This window comes from Hippoglossus stenolepis, chromosome 8 (genome assembly GCF_022539355.2).
Source record: "Hippoglossus stenolepis isolate QCI-W04-F060 chromosome 8, HSTE1.2, whole genome shotgun sequence".
Taxonomy (NCBI): Eukaryota; Metazoa; Chordata; class Actinopteri; order Pleuronectiformes; family Pleuronectidae; genus Hippoglossus; species Hippoglossus stenolepis.
Genome location: NC_061490.1, coordinates 7,839,331 through 7,857,562, shown reverse-complemented (window position 1 = coordinate 7,857,562; position 18,232 = coordinate 7,839,331).

Below are 18,232 nucleotides of genomic sequence, written 5' to 3'. Positions count from 1 at the left end.
CAGAAAGCTATCACACAGCTTTAGTAAAATGCAGATCTGAGCTACTCTGCTGTGCTCTGACTCGGAGCAAATGCAGGTCCACTGCTCAAAACCTCCACAGAAGACGGCACTGTCAGCTACATGCATGCTGCCTGATATCTTTCTGTCTCAGCTTGTTGCCCACTATGCAAAACTCAGCCACAGTCATCTTTTTGAACTGCTGATCTTAGTGTTGCAAATACCATCAATCACAGGATTTTATTACAGAGACTGGAACATGTTAGTAGAATTTATACCACTGCACACGGCTGGTTTTAATCAGAGTTACAGATTCTACTTTGTTCATGTTAACAATTACTCTTCCTTTCACACAAAACTGAGTGATGGGATCCCACAAGGCTCTGTGCTGGGACTGATACTTTTCAACTGATATATGCCCCTTTAGGCAATATCATCAGCCAGCACCACACAAATCTCCATTTCTATGCAGATGACACCCCGCTGTATTAACAGAGTTATTGTACACGACCCTAGGCAAGACCCTTAATGCCAACTTATCACCATCCATCCATCCATCCATTTTCTGTTGCCTTTCCAAAGTTGGATTGCTATGACAGTAGATTAGGCTGACGGTTTCATTCCTTGACAACATTTTCCAGCTCCTCCCAAAGTGTTCTTTGGCCAGTTTACCTGTATAGCATATTTCTTCTAAGTCTCCTTAAAGTTTGATGTGTCAGGAGAACCTCCAATGGACGACAACTAACTCCTTTCAATGCAATTAAGCAGCAACTGGTTGAACTGATGACGGAGTTGTCTTAGTATTCTACCCAACCCCATTACGACACAACGTAGAGTTTCCTAGAGATGTTTGTTTGCACAGCCTAGCCATTGGTCCAATGACAACCAGAAGATGACAACCAGAAGATAAACTGACTGCTCCCTAGCTCTTGACACAAAGATTTCCATACCTGGGAAAGTAATTGGGATCCTCTATCTGAGACAATGTCCAGGCAGATGCCATTAAGAAAAACACACATTATCCATCAAGAAGTCCACAGTCACTTGAGCTGGGGGGACCTTGGATAATGCCATAGAATTAACAGAAAATCAGTCAACTATAGTTGGGATTGTTGTTGAGGTAGTAGCAGAGGGACACCAGCAAAAGTCAGATCACTGTGATGCAATCATGCTGCATTTTGACACACAAATGAAACTATGCTTGAAATAATGGATTATTTTGATTTAATATATGATATGCATGGATAAAGGGAAAATATAGACAGCAATTACCACAAGTGTTGTAGTATCTTTTGAAAATTTGTTTTATCATTGTGTTGACTCTCAGGGCCACTGTGTAGGAGAAACTTCTGTCTGGAATGAAGATAGAATTGGACAGATAAGGATCTCAAATCAGAGTACTGACAGAGAACAGCTCAGTGTTGGAAGCATTTATCTAATCCACAAACCGTTGGGTGGAGTCTGACTGGATCAGAACAGGAGAGGAAGTGACTGGGTCCATTAATATCTGGAAGGCAGAAGAGGCTTCTTGAGTCCAGACAAACGGGATGACTGAGGAAGTAAGATGATTTAGGTGCCACCAAAAATGCTGCACAAATTAACAAACCCCAAAAACCTCTACAGTACTTTTCTGGTTGCAGGCCGAAGCCATTTTGTGACTGCATGTGTTTTTTCTTGTATCTGCCTTTACCTGCCTGCTCTAGATGATGTATCCCAAAAAGCTACCAGTGCTGCCATGGAACTCATCTTCTGTCTGCTTTTACTTAAAGCTTTTTTTTCCGGTAAACACTGTAAATGGTAATGGCCTGTATGTATATAGATCTTTTCTAGACTCGATGACCACACTTTACAGCACAGTTTTTACATCCCCCCATTCACACCCACATTCATACAGTGCATCTATGTGCAGCACTTTCTCTATCGCACATCTTTCATACACTGTCGGCACAGCCATCAGGGGCAATTTGGGGTTCAGTGTCTTGCATTAGCAAACTTCGGCATGCAGAATGGGGGAGACGCGGATCAAACAGACGACCCTCTGGTTTGTGGACCACGCGCTTTATCTCCTGAGTCATGGGAGCCCTGTACTGATGAATCACAGGATTCAATGTAGGGCATGTCGGACATGGGGGAACATGTTCATTGGGATAGTGATGATCAATATGTCAGCCAGACACTACATCATTGTAGAGGTCTTTGAAAATTATGAGGGCGTTGGTGAGTCTGATTGGCATGACTAAATTCTCAAAGTGACCCAGTGGTGTGTTTAACACAATTTTGCGCTCGTGCCCCTCTCTGATTCTCACCAAAGGATAGGCATTGTGTAGGCCTAGCTCCGAAAAGATAGTGGCACCCTGGAGAGATTCAAGAGTTTAACTGCTCGATGGTAGTGGGTATTTGTGCTTAATCGTGACATTATTTAAACCACAGACTTCAATTGAAGAATGGAAAGTTTTGCCTTTCGGGTAAAACCCAGCACAGAGAAGAGAAGAGAAAGACCATTACGGCTGCTAGTGAGTCTTTAATGCATTTTTCAATAGCTTCTCTTTCAGCATGTGAGAGGTTATAGAGCCAACTAGAAGGGAGAGGGGCTCCAGGGAGCAGCTCGATCACACAATTACATGGTATGTGTGGTGGCAGGAAGAGGGCATGCTCTTTGAATCACGACCACTAAAAACCTCCACAAGTCATGATATTCAGAGGAAATGGAAGTTATATCAGGAAGTTTGGGTAAATACATGTTGAGAATGGTCTTCGCAGGGGACAAAGTGGACTGCAGGAAGGAGGAATGAGACTCATCACACAGAGTCTCAAGGCAGGGAAGACCTAAAGGGATAGTTCACCCAAAAATGAAAATGTACTCATATACTAACCACTATGCCGATAGAGGGGTGAAGTGTTTGAGTCCCCAAAACACTTTATGAGTTTTCGGGGTAAACAGCGTTCCAATCCAATCCAATCCAAATCCAATACAATTGAAGTAAATGGTGACCACTTGTTCATATGTAAAAAGACAACAAAAATAAACAAAAAATTCAGGTTCAGATCACCCCCCCGCCTTTAGAGTCAGACCCCTCCCAATGGATCAATTTGCCTACAGAAGCTTAGCTCTTTCCCACAACACACCAACCCCTTGACAACGTTAATGTGGCATGGCAATTCTCAGAGAGGCTCTTGGAAATAGTATAGTATTTTATAGATGTAAAAGAAAGCTGGAATTCTGGTATGCACAAATGTACAAATAAAAAGTATGTATCTAGAGGGCTCACAAGGACAAATTCATATTTCATTTTATAAAAAGTATACAGAGGGATGTTGTAAGGTGCCTCAGTGTCTCAGTTGTAAATCAATGGTGTCATTTGCCCTCAGGACATGAATCTGCTTCTAAATATACTTGTTTGTAACAATGACCGGAGCAGTTATTGTGTCTGATATGAGTGAGCAGGAAGTGAGGAAGAGGAAGAAGAAAAAGCGGAGGGAGATGGAAGAGGAGGCGCAGGAGAAAGACCTTTATTCTGGAGCACAGACCAGGCCAGACCAGGCTCATCTTGTCTGGGTTGCTAGGAAACCGACAAGGCGCCTGATCTAATTTATTAAATTCAGCCTCTCGCCTCCTCTATATCTCCCTCTTTCTGCGTCTGTCTCACTCGCTCACTTTCGGCCTCGTTGCTGCTTTCCTTATCTGCCGTTATCTTTCCCCCCCTCTGAGGCGTTTATCTCCCTCCCTTCCTCTCCTTTCTTCACTTCTTCTCTTTACCCCCTCACTCTATCAGGTACTCCCCTGCTGCCTGTATGTGTGGATATATCTTTCTCTCTCTGTCTTTTCTATCATCCCTCCATTTCAGAACTCAGACAGAGTATCCTCTCAGGCGGTTCAGCAGTGCCACCCCCATATCTTTCACACCGATCAGTGAGTACCACCCTCAGGCAGACTAGACCTTCTGTGACTTACCAAGCACACAAAACACACACATGTAAACACACACACACACACACACACACACACACACAAATGCATTACCATTTAGACTGTGACTTTGTCTCGCTTTGCTATACAGTCTAGAACCATAAATGTCGATGCATCAGCCTTTCTCTACAAAGCACATTGCTCTGCTTATTGCCTGAATTATTCAACAATAACCATTTCTATTTTGAACCCGATCAATGACCATTCATGTTTTAGATAATCAATAAAACAGGAGGTCTATGCATGGTATTTTCTCCCCAGATATAAAAATATTGAGTTCATCAGAAATGTATGTATGCCAGGTTCTGCAGGAGGAACCATGTGTTTCAGTCTGATGTGAATAAAACTGGAGCAGACAGAGGGACACATTTTGTATTTTACTCTTAATCTTTGTAAATTCATATTTCCTTTTTAATTTGCATGTGTTCATAGCCACAGATTAAAAGTGTAGAAAGTGTGGCTTTCTTGTAGCTACAGTTCTCCAGTTTTGGTAAGAAGTAACTTGACCAGATAAGATAAATTATAATATCTCATATTTGTGGTCAAAAGTTTTCAGACTTAATTATCAGAAGTCTATAATCCATGGTCAAGCAGAGTCAGTGAAGCCAGATTAATTTATATAGCACATTAAAAACAACGAGGGCTGAGCCACAGTGTTTTACCAACATAAGCTGCTTTCAGACATGTACTGAACCCCGGAGATCCTCTGGACTTTCTCAGGATGTTGTCCCTTGCCAAAACCTGTTTTGCAAACACAGCCAGGGGCAAAACCCTGTCTTAGCAGCAGCTCTCTCACCGCATTGTTCAGGCTATCTCTCTGGCTTCCCAGAGCAGAGGCCTGCTGATGCATCAAGGTGTGAGAGCACATTCGACCAGGGGTATGACAACTTCATCAGGTATTGTTTAAAGTGGTATCCGTGAGTGATATCTGTGCTGCAGCTAGTTTGTCATCACCATGTAGTGTTTGGTTTCACTGTTTGGATGTGACTGCCCCTTTAGTGGCCTGTGTTGTTCTTTCTGCGTTTTACCTTGTTTTCTCTCCTTCGAGGAGATTTTGTTTTATTATAAATTTGAAAATTAGTGTGAATCTACAGAGGTAGGATCCTAAATCTGCCAGAAAGTGGCCCTATACATGTATTAGCATGTTCTAATTGATAGTATTTAACAGGCACTAAACACAGAGCCATCATCCTTCCTTACAGTCAGATTTTCTTTCATGAGAAAAAAAAACAACGTTTCTCTGTGTAATTACTGCGCTTTTGCTTCTTCAAGGGCACTTATTATTCCATATTTACCCTGATCCTGTGGCGTATTCTGTTCCATACCGACATATCTCTGCTGATCCAGGGACATAGATGCTTCTACTACTACTAACATACCATCAGTCACTTTTTAATTTCAACACTACTGGTTGTTTTTTGGGATGAGCGAGGCCATTAACGCTCCCCTGCTGTCCCAAAACCCACAATAACTGTCTTAGGACTGTACAATTTATGTCTTCAAATAGTAACAGTAGACAGGAATGCCTCTGTATGTTCATGCTTGTTCTTGTGTTGTATTTTGTTCGTGTGTGTGTTTAGACCTTTACTAACAGTGGAAAAATCTTTGTCTCTGTCTCAATTACACCCCTGTTTCTTCACACAGAGGCTGGAATGTACATTATAAATGAACAAATCATCATCATCATCATCATCATCATCGTCATCACCACTATATAGTCGATTGTGACCTCAGCAGAATGAGATCAGTGGCACCGCCCCATGCGATGACTGTAAGCTCCAGTCATCATTTTTGTCGGGCACAGTGACACAGCAAACCGGGAGGTGGCACGTTACTCAGAGGCGCCTCAGATGCGATGTGAAGCCTCCAAGAATCACACGCCCAGGAATAAAAATCAAAGGCCATTAAAATGCTTGCTAAAGCAGAATTTTCAGCTGTTCCCTCACCCATTTGATGTCACCATGTCTTAGGTCTATGAATCCTCACCACCCTCTGGGTTTCCAGTATGTATGACGGAATGAGAGGGTGAAGAAAAAGAGAAATAATACCCACCCACTGTTGTAATGCCCCAAGGGAGCAGGGGGCTTAACACAATTTGAATACGAAGATGTGGTAGCTTGTGCGTGTGTGTTCTTGCTTCTGATTTCTTCATGTGTTTGTGATTGGAGATGTGAAAGCCATAGAGTAACCTGCCACTGACTAAATTGAGCTTTATCACTTCAGAGTTTTAAACACAATTCCCTACTTGTCTCCTCTTATTTTTAAGCCTCTTTGACCCTAAATAGTAAAATGGGGTCTGCTTACTCACAATGTGAATCAAAGATGCAATAGCAATCTACAAACAATGGCTGGTTCGAAGGAGGACAAACACTAAATCTTCTCTGCTGGTTGGCACTCAGATGGCAGGATGTTTGAGCTAAAATTGAAATTGTCGTCTATGGCAGTGATTGACAGCTGACATTGCCCAATGGCGCTGAAAAGGGAGGACCAGCTGTTGTCTGCAGACCCACTCTAACAAATCTATGTTGTGTTGCCATTTACCTAAAATTCATTCATTTTGCATTAAGTGTGAAGAAGTTGGTTTTGAGTGTTTATTTTTAATAAGAAAGCAGATATGTAGTTTTGGTCCAACACCCTGCGCCTCGTCTACTTCGTAGAATTGACAGTACCCTGGGAGGAAGCTGTTGATGAAGCGAATGAGAGGGAAAGGCTGCGGTATGCAGACATGGCATTTGAGGCAGAGCAACGTGGTCCAAAAGCAATAATTTGCCCTGTGGAGGTTGGCTGCAGGATTTTCATTGCAACATCCACCATCAGGCTATGGACTAGCCCTGTTCCAGACCATAAAAGAAACATCACACACTGCAGAATGCTGCAGTCAATGGCTCTGGATCAGGAGGAAAGATCCCAACTGGGCCCCAAGATGCTAGGGACATGCACCCAGGTCTGATCAACCTGTGGTGGGCCTGCCTTTGAAGAGGGTGTCTTGTGATTAAAAGGCCGAAACACCTGATGGCGCTAAGGTACACAACTGAAGACTGTTGGTCAATAACATCCCATAACACCAACTGGTGGTGGCCGTTAATCAGTGCGGTAGAACATAAAAGGGATATTCTCCATCTTGTCCTATGTTCTAAAATGGGAAAACGTTTAGTGTAAAAAGGCATAGAGGTAATGATGTCTGATCTACTGAGCAGCCACATGGCTTTAATAGTACTGCCATACAAGCCAGTAGCCAAAGTTACCTTTAGCCTCAGCGTACCCTCAAGTTCGTCCTGTATCATTGACTACAAGTCCAAAACACTTGATGATGCTAAGGCGCACAACTGAGGTTCTGTCCCTAACATCTGCTGGTGGCCGCAGACATCTACTGGTAGTTGGTAACTTAATTTGTGCAGAAGACCTTCAAACATATAAGAGCTATTCACCATCTAGTCCTATATTCTAAAATAAGTTAGTTACTGTCTGCTAACTTATATCTGCTGGTTTGTGGGTCGGTTTTATCAGGTCTCTTTACTGAAGACAGAAACTGCTGTGGCTTGAAACAGGTCTGATGAGAGTGATGCGGACTGTAAAATCAAAACAATGAAGCAAAGACACAAAAAGGTTTAATGGAGAAATTATTTAATTTTGGTTTTATCACTAACATATCTCTTTTGGTTTCATCACCTATGTATAGCTTTTAGATAAAACTAAAATTGTGTTTCAGGAAGTAGAAAAGTTAATATTAATGTTTTAATGTATTAATTGTTTTATTTTATTTGGACAGCATGGTGGTACAGCCAAACTGCTGGGGCTGACTCCAGTCTCCCTGTCATGTTTAAAGGAGAAGCAGTATCGATGGACTTTCTAAACATTTGTCCAGTCTGTTTTGTCTCTGCTTCATTTGTAACTGTTCTTTCAGTTTATTTTTTTCTGTCGTTCCTTGTTTCCTCCAAAACAGAGTCTTGCCCTTTCTGAAAGCCTCTAACGGTGTCTGGGATGTCAGAGGAGCATCACCGCTCTGTCAAACAGCACCTAGTTTGTCTCATTGTAATTCCTCACCGCCAACAGTACTGACGACTTCACGGAGAACTGTCGGATTAATTAAACTTTAAGATGAACGAATTAGTTCACCGGCCCCACACAAACACACGTACATGAAAACACAAACCTGTCTCTGCAGCTATGTGTTATGCTTCTCTCAGTTCTGTCTAAAAGCATTTAAATTCACAGCTAGGAGTTTCTGTCTGGCCTTCTCATCGACCCGCAGAGGGAAAGAGCAGGATGTTTGAGCTGCAGAGTCACTTCGGATCAGGTTTCAGGTATTTCATGCAGATGGGCTCACATGTCAGTGGCAAACAGTGACACAGTGTTGTTCCTCGTACTGTATTCAACCTTTATCAGCAACTCTGCAATTCACTGCAATATTTGCCATCTTGTTTTAAAATGTTCTGATTGACGTGTTGCCGGAGGAAAGAAAGTTGAGCTTCTGAGGGGCTTCAATGTTGAGTAAACCTCGGTACTGTGAACACGTCTGAGCTGTGAATCCTCTGCTGTGTTGTGCATGTGTAGAAGGCAAACTCCGGACACAAGACTGTGGAGATCCTTCTGAGGTCATGTCTGAAAACATCAATAGTCATGGCATATGAGAGTAATGAGACAGACCAGGGCATCTGACAGAAGGGAGAGTACAGGAACTTAGTTTGGGTCTTGAGGAGTTGTAGCATTTATCAACTGACAAACTGCACATAGACCTCACCGCTAGTTCTCAGCTATACTGCTAACTTCAAACCAAAGGCTGTATATAAAGATGGATTCTCTATCACTATCCAGAAATGAAGCCCAAATATCCCAGATTCGAATGCTGCCATCTTGCGTTGAAGACGTCACTTGAAGCCGTAGTCTGTGCAGTTGCAAGGTCCTGCTGAGACCATGCCCAGTTTTTACAGCATCAAAAAGTAATTCAAATCAAACTTACTTCAAAAGTTAACACTGGAAGGAAAATCAACAACCAAGAAAGCCACTTATTTGTTTTGCGTAATTCGACTATTTAGTTTGGTCCCTGTCCCATCCACAAGCATGGAGTGGATGGCATTTATGACCCATACTGCAGTCAGCCAGCAAGAGGCGATCAATATGATTTGGCTTCACTTTTGAGGAACAGTCAATATGCTTCTTAATCTCTGTTCCAGTCACAAGCCTCATGACACACACCCACTCGCTCTATCACTCATCTACACACACACACACACACACACACACACACACACACAAAGCAATAAACAATCCATTGAAGCAGCGTTACTACAATATTACTAAACAATTACTATACTTTTTGTTCTTTTCTTGGTTTTTCAGAGATAAACTAAGATGCAGCATCTCTCCTGGCCATCTTTTCATCTCTTTCTCCCCCTTTCATTTTCATATATCTTTTCTTCCTCTCATACCTTCACAGCCACTTCTTCTCTGAATGGCAATGTTTCAGCAACATTGGAAAAACACTATATGTTGCCCAGTGGACGTTGTTTGTGCCTCCCGCCCCACAGGACTGCTGGTCCTATTGTACACACTCACTCACACACACACACACACACACACACACACACACACACACACACACACACACACACACACACACACACACACACACACACACACACACACACACACACACACACACACACACAGGCCTCAGCTGCTGTGACATGGCATAGGGAATATGAAAGCGGAGGAAGAAGAGAGATGAATAGAAGAAAAGGAGTGCTGGAAAGACTGCAAAGTGCCAGGAGCGGAGAGAAGGAGTCGGAAGGATGGGGATGGTGGCTGAGGGAAACAGATGGAGGGAAATCCGAGGAGAATAAATGGGAAGGGAACGCTGTAAAGAGGCAGAGGGAGGTGTGTAGAAGACAGACAGAAAGCAGGCGAGATCCTGCATGCCAAAATCAATGTGAAGCTAGCTGTGTTAAGTTATGTGCAAGCAGAGCGAAAACAGAAATACACTCCTAAAAATACTCTGCAGCTACAATCGACAGCAGGGGATCTGCAAACAAAGGAGGAGAAAAATCCATAATACATGATGCCGATGATATTGTATAGGTAGGGAGGTGTGTAGTCACCCACCCCAGCATCTGCCAGGCGAGGCAGCACCCACAGCGACGCACACGCAGGTCTCCATGGTGATATCGCCATAGCGGCGAAAATACTGATGATGTACACACCTGCCCACAGCATGCCTGTAAGTCTGAGTCTGGAACTGCTCAGGTGAGGCGCTCTAAGAGCCCCTTGAGTGGGGTTGCCATAGCAACCAAGGGAGTCCCAGCTGAGAGCAGGGATGTTGGCTGGTGACAGGAAGACAGGTACTGTAGGTGTGGAGACCGATATGCAGGTAAAAGAAAAGGTAGACAAGTTGCAGCCAGGGAGAAATGCATCAGATAGGAAGTTCAGTTGGTGACAGACGTCCATCAGACATCTTGTTTTAGAACAACTTTAATTGAGCCATATAACAAAAGCATGTCAGAAATATTAAAGAAACAGAATAATAATCGACTTACAGTATGACTGTCAGGCCACAATCAGGCTGACCACAACACACAGTTAAATATCATCGCTGACATGCATCATGGTGACTGTACATGTGGAATACCAGGCTTTTCCAGAGAAATTATCATATTTTTGTTGACGTGAAAGAAAAACCTGTTACTGGTTTGCCACAACACGATTGTTGTGATGGAAACGGCCAATCTGTGTCATTACAGTCGAAAACATTGTGGATTTCTTGTAACCACCAAGCACTTTTGGCAAGACCACATTCTAACATATAGACAATGTTACTTAGGCTGGTTTTCTGGTGAGCGAGCTGAGAAGCTGAAATCTCATCCAGAGGGAGTATTTGTGAGCATGGAGCCTTGTTGCTGCTGCAGAGCTGCATGAACCAAACAGTAAAAGTGTCCGTTTTTAATGAAGAATCATCACAGAGCAGATTTCTGATCTGGCCAAAGATATTGAAAAGAAAAGACTTAAAGACCCTGCAAGAAATTAGAAAAATACATGTGATCACTAGTTTAGTAAAGCCCCGTGGCAAAGTCCCTTGCCACTGTGGGTCTACCAACAACAGCCAGACGACAGACGCTCACTGGTTTCATAATTTTTAATTAATCGAAATCAAAATAACAAACATGAACTCAGTACCTCAATCATACATGAAACATAAAGCCTGGCACTTAACCTCTTTCAGGTGGCTGGCTCTCCTCCCTGTGTCTGATGAGCCTCCTTCACAAGCACTTAAAGGGATACAAACTAAAACCAACATTGATAGGAAAAGGTACAATAGCCAAATAGTTTAATTTACAAGACAGCATGCAATGGTCGAGTTTTAAACAAAGGTGTTGTTGCTAACATAATAGAGGACAATAGGTGATGTTTAAGTATACGCTCCCAATTACACACAAACTGAATATCTCAATCTATGCTCTTTTTTTAAAGGCTGATTCAGATATTCACTCAGTTTCTTCAGTTGATATCAGGTTATCAGGTGACAATATGGATGCAATGTTATAAAAAAGTGAAAGGTGTCTTTGGTACTGATGAACTTACAAAGCATTATCAGCTGAATCTGCAGCTCACCTCAGCTTTGCAGAGCTTTATAGAGACTTCCAGCTCATTGATTGTCTGTCCCGACCACAACTCTACGGCCCTGCCTCACTCTCACTCCTCTCGTGATGCTGTTTTCAGCCACAGCCGGAAGCTGTTTTCATAGAAACTGATCTAAAAACCTTCAATATCAAAGGAAATGCAAAGTGTGTGAATGAACAAAGCTCAAAAAGTCTACATAGAGTACTTATGGCAGTGGAACTAATCGTATTAAGTTAAAGACACAACCATAATGAATCAAAGCAAATTAAATGTGCAGATGAAAAGTTTTTAATCTGCTTCTAAATTCTGTTCAATGTTTAAGCTCATCTGGTGAAATCTGGCAGAGCATTCCAGCAGCTAAGACCATAAATGCCACAGCAGTTGCCATATTTATAACAGTAGTATATATAGACAAAGTGCTTCAGAATATGAACAGAGTAAAGCTATCCTGTCAAAACTTACTGATAACTACATTCTCAATGATGGAAAACAATGGTCAGCCTTCCATTGTTTATTCCAGATCATGAGATGGCTGACCAGGCCTGCAGGATGTTACTGTTCCACCAAATCACAATCAATTCCATGTCTTTGCTTCAGGTGACATGGGAATTGTCTCAACTACCTCAAACGCTTCATACATTTACTACAGGGATTTCTGTTCACAGAGATGCTTTGTGAATTACTCTTAGATCAAAATGTGCATTTCCAAAATTTTAGACTAATGCATATTTTTGGATCAACACTGTACACTTGCATGCATGGAGGCTCTTTTACTATAGATGCACAAAAAATATGACAAAATGAAAAAGAATTTGTACAAAGTACAAAGCCTGACCATTGCAAGGGGTCAGCGTGTTCTTTGATGTCAGGATAACCCTTCATCCTGATTCTTCTGATGGAGGCAGAGGGGTCTGTGCTGATGACATCCACTGCAACCCCGGACTACAGAGCAGACCTTCCACCCCTCTACAGCACCCGCTGACTCCACAGCAGGTGAGCCGTGACTATTTTAACAAGGAAAAAACAAGTTTTCTCTTTCGCTTTTATTTTAGAATATGAAATAATGTAGCAGGTTTAAAATCATAACTGTGCTGAACTCTGCAATAATGCAGGATCTACATTTTGTTCTTGACTTACACAACTGGCTCTTTAACAGATGATGGAAAAGTCATTACTGCATCTTGTCTGCGGCCTGGTAGATGGTGACTGCTGTGTTTGTGCAGGTAAGGGAGACTGAGAGAAAGAGATGTTTAATTCTTCTGCTTGAAATCGAATGAGGTGTCTTATACATTCAGTTGGGTGGCGGTATCTCGACCAGGGCCGTGCAGAGACCTTTAGAGGGGCAGGTGCTCAAATTTCAAAAGGGGCACATGGAAAAAGGCTCATATGCCGACATAACTTAAAGCTACAATTAGCTTTTGAGGGGGTTGCTGGAGAGGTTGCTGCTGTCAGAGGGCTGTATTGATCTGAGACTCTAGACATTAAAAACAGAGGAGAGATATTAGCTGATTAACAAGTTATGTGACCACGACAAGATGCAAACCTTGTAAATATTACTGTTGCTGCTGTTGAAATAATATTTTGTCACATAACAAATCTAATCCTGTTCTGAATTCATAATTTTATTCTATTTTTGATGATAATTAAATAAATAACAAACAAGTATTGATAATTGGGAGGATGAGAAAATCACGGTTCAAATCCATTCACTATAAGACTTATAATTTTTTATGGCACACACACACACACACACACAGTGCAGCACCTAAGCCCTCCGCAAACCTGGGGAAATCCCCGTAACTTTCTTTAAACCGGTGGACAGAAGTACAAAAGAAAGACATACAGAAAGAAAACATCATACGTGTTTTCCTCAGGCAGCAGCAGTGGTTTGCAGATGTCGCCTAACGTTACTTGTACAGGCTGCGCAGTGAACACAGCGATATAAACCACAACCATGCATGTTCATTGTCCACTGCGTTCATGTAGAAAAACACCAAATAATGTGCACTCTGCTGCAAATCCCCATTACCAGGGTTGAAGTTCTTCGTCCCGCTGTCTCAGACGGCGCTGTGTGTCTGCAGTGTCAGCGCCTGGTCGCAGCTGTGGAAGACAAGAAGAGGGCAAGTCAGGATGAGCTCAGGTGAAAACTCATCATGTGACTGACGGCAGCCAGGTCATTTGATTTGTAGCTAAATTATTAATAATTGTTAAATGTTCTTCATGAAGGGCCATGGGCATGATTTCACAAAAAAAAATAAAAATATGGAAAATATGCTTCTGACAAAAGGGCACATTTGGGCATCTAGGGCAAAGGGGCAGGTGCTCCAGCACCCCCCCTCTGCACGTGCATGGTCTCGATCCAGATTTCTGTGGCCCCATGTTTGAGGGAAGATTCAGGTTTCGCCTCTCCCCTGTTTGAGCCACAGTACAGAGTCAGCCATCCATTGTCGCTGTAAAGTTCGGCCCCGTATTGAGCGAGGTAATATTTAATAACGTAAAGAGTGATCCCCTCTAATGTATTTAGAGGCTCTGGTCATCTCACTCCTAGACTATTGCAACTCCCTCCTGGCTGGTCTACCTGCTAGTGCCATGCGACCTCTGCAGCTCATCCAGAATGCAGCAGCTCGACTGGTCTCTAACCAACTTAAATTCACTCACACTACTCTGCTCCTCCGCTCCCTTCACTGGTTACCAGTGGCTGCCCCCATCCGTTTCAAAACATTAGTACTTGCGTACCCTGCTGCGAACGGATCGGGTCCGGTCTACATCCAGGACATGGTCAAACCTTACACCCCAGCCCGTTCACTCCGCTCTGCTTCTGCCAATCGGCTTGTTGCTCCCTCACTGCGAGCTAAAGACTAAACAAAATCACGTCTGTTTGCTGTCCTGGCTCCTAAATGGTGGAATGAGCTCCCCATTGACATCAGGACAGCAGAAAGTCTACACATCTTCCGCCGCAAACTAAAAACACATCTCTTCCGACTATACCTTGAATAAAAAAAAAAAGTGGCGCTTAGTAGCACTTATATGGCACTTACACATAGCACTTTGTAGTTTGAAAATTGTACTTTCTTGATTCTTGTTGTTCTGGGTTTGTACCCTCATGGTTGAATGCACTTACTGTAAGTCGCTTTGGATAAAAGCGTCAGCTAAATGAAATGTAATGTAAATGTAATATTTGGTTGCAATTTGACGACTGACCTTGTCTCCCCCTATTTGCAGATTAAGTACCAGACTGTTGCTTTGCCTACACCAGTGTTGTCTGACCACTGGTTTCTGGGTTGGATTTATATGTTGGTCCGACATCTCCATGCATCACATTCCTGATGGACTGTTCAACCTTTAATTTGTATTGATTGTTTTTTTTAAATCTTTTATTGTGACCCTGAACCAACTGACTCTCACTCTTTTCCTTGTTTTAGGCAGCTGGACGACCAATGGGGAGTAGTTGTGGGATTCACACCACTTTGCATGTAGTGTGGTGGGCCTGAAGGGCGGTGGTCACTTGAACAGTGTGTTGTGGTTTTGTCCTTGCAGTGTGAGTTGCAGTGGTAGTGATCAGTGTGCTCACGTGGTGGTGTCTATTGGGGTTTGAGATAGAATCTCCCCGTGGTAAGTACGCTGCCTACATAATGGTCCACGCTATTAAGGTTAAAGTGTGTTGTATCTCTATGGTCTCAGTCGTTGTTATTTTAGCTTTTATAAAATTAGGAAATAAAGTTTTTTACCCATAAATGTAGTTATTTTTATAGTTATCTCCATTCTAGTCCCCACCATAGTTAAATACAATTTATTGTGAACTGAATGCACGTCTCCGCTCGTGAAATTTGATGGTATCCATACACACTGAGGTCGATGGGGTCTAGTATGACCCTTAGGCTGTTTTTAAAGACATATCTGTCATTCTAAACAGTCGGGACACAGTTGCTTCAGCTGTGTACAGCAGTGAGGCCATTGTGTTGAATGGAAGTCAACAGGAAATACTGTATTTTTTTTGTGAAGTGGACCACACACAAGAACGTACACAGATGATTTTAATGTAATGTTGCAAATAGATTTAGTAATGTCTTGACATTTAGCTGTGATACACTGCATTTACACAATGTTTAGTTTATGTGGGTATTTAGTCATGTGTATTAAGGTACAGACAATGTGTATGTAAGCAAAAAGTTTGTTAGGTTATTTTTCAATAGTCTAGTATATTGTAGCATAAGATTTTATGAAGGTCACCAGTGGATCTGGCTTGTCTAATATAGCATTTTGCGTCACTTATTAGAGAATGCATATGGAATACATATCTTCCTTTTTTGTTACCCAAAGAGTTAATCAGCTGAAAGAAAAGGCCTCTCCTATATGGATGCAGTATCCTTGAAATAATCAGACATAATGCTTCCTTGCTGGCATGACTTTCAGGATAACAGAGAATTTCTTACTGGCTAACAAAGTGGTACAGATAATGAGACCAGCAAAACTCTTATTACTAAAGTATTGGTGCACTGTTGGATTGGCACAAAGAACAAAAATGCTAAATCCAGGGATTTAGCATTTTTCTATAGAAAAATGTTTTATCTAGACTAAGCAAAAGCTGCCTACAGCAGCTATTTAGAATGCCTATGATGATGGAGCATATGGCACCTTCAACACTTTTGCCAAGAGTTGGTGGAGACTAAAACAGAGCTAACAGGAGAGTGAATATTGAACTTAATTTCATCAGAGGACAGAAGGAGAACTCTTAATGAAAGGCATTGGAGGAGCGATGCTGCAATGCATAGCCATCACATGCACTATATATAATGCATATCCCAATTAAGCAATCTTAACTTTTTATGCCAAGGAAAGGTAAGCTGTGAATTTACAAAACATGTTTTTGGTCTTGTGAACTTAACATCTCCGAATTACCTTGAGGGAATATCCTTAAATTTGGTACAAAGGTTAACTTGTACTCAAATATAAACTCATTAGATTTTGGTGGTTTAAGGTCAAAGGTCAAGCTCATGGTGAGCTCATGTTCTCGTGAACATTTTTGAGTTTTTATGACAACTGAAGGCTACCACAGGTTCTCCTTCATGGTTGGAAGGGGAGGGTTGAGTATTCAGTATTGGTATTCAGCTGCAACATGCAACTTTACCATTAGATGTCACTAAATTCTACACACTGAACTTTTAATTCCTATTAAATATACAATCACATTACATGAGAAAAAGAACTATGCAGACTGAAACTGCACTGGTCGGTGGAGGCATACATCCTCAGAGACATGATTTCATATGAAGGGGAATAATTTTCTGATCAATATGTTGTAGATGGTCTCTCTATTATTTGCTGATATATCTCGGGGAAACTTATTTTTGTGTGCGTCTTAAAACCACAACTGAAAACATTATTTTTCGGCTCTTTTAAAGTTATTCCTATAAGTGGCCAATGCAGCAATAATATATAAACTCTCATCCTTTTGGACTCTTTATTTGATTATTAAAGAATATGTAAATATGTCATGGATGTCAAGATGCCACCGTCACCTTCGTGGGACCTTCACCTTTTCCATGAATCTATAATTTCATCATCCAGAGCAGCTCTGCCTGAGAAATGTCTGACTGAAATTCCAATCTGCTGGCTGTACTATAGGCAGGTGTGAATACATATTCTGTTCAAATGTGCAGCAAGGCTTTGTTGGAAAAAGTGTGCATGCACTATTAAGCTATTCGCCTTTGCCTTTTTAGTATTCAGAGTTTTATGATAATGCAAATTAGCCCTGAGCCGCTAGACTGCAGCTTCAACTCTGCTCATCAGACATACAAACCTCTATATGTTTTAGTAGCTGCAGTAAGCTACATGATGGCAAGTGGTAATATAGAGTTCATTAAGTCAGACTGATTAAAGCTAGCAACTGATTAACTCTTCATCAAAAAGCCAATAAGATGTTGCAGTGAGTTCCACAATACCAACAAACAATGTTGGCCGTCGGGTTGGGTGATAATTTGGTGTAAATTTGTCACTGGAGGTAATTTCTTTTCTTATACTTTGGACTGTGTTTTTTCTTTATCTTAACAATAAAAGCAAGTCACTTGGGCATGCAGACTGGAGGAGCCAGGAATTGAACAACCAACCTCCTGGCTGGTGGACGATCCGCTCCGCCTCCTGAGCCACGGCCATCAACAAATATCAAAGTATTGCTCAGTGCAGTTTCAAGTATCTGCACTTCATGGCTGCAAAGGGATGCACAATAAATGAAACAACCCAGGCAACACATTAAGATATGAATTCCATCCTATGTGATATGTGAATAATCATCAATCAAATTATGGAGGGGAAAAAAAGAAATTAATTAGATAATACTGTTAATTTGTATCATTGAAATAACTTGACAAATGACATATGTTGAACAAATGAGTCATTAGAGGAAATGATTTCTTTCCACCTACATCTTCCCTCTTCCAGGAATCAGGAGCTCACTCAGGAGTCCAGCTGCAGCTTTGTAGACCCAACAAACCTCTTTCTAACACAATCATTATCATTGTGTCCATTTGTTAGGAGCAGCAGAGCATCCAGATCCCACCCTTATCACCCTCACCATATTTGGAAGCGCAACTTCCTTCACGTTTGCCCTTTACTGCCACAACCGGACTTGGAAGCCTTGATGAGAGAGGAGCAGAC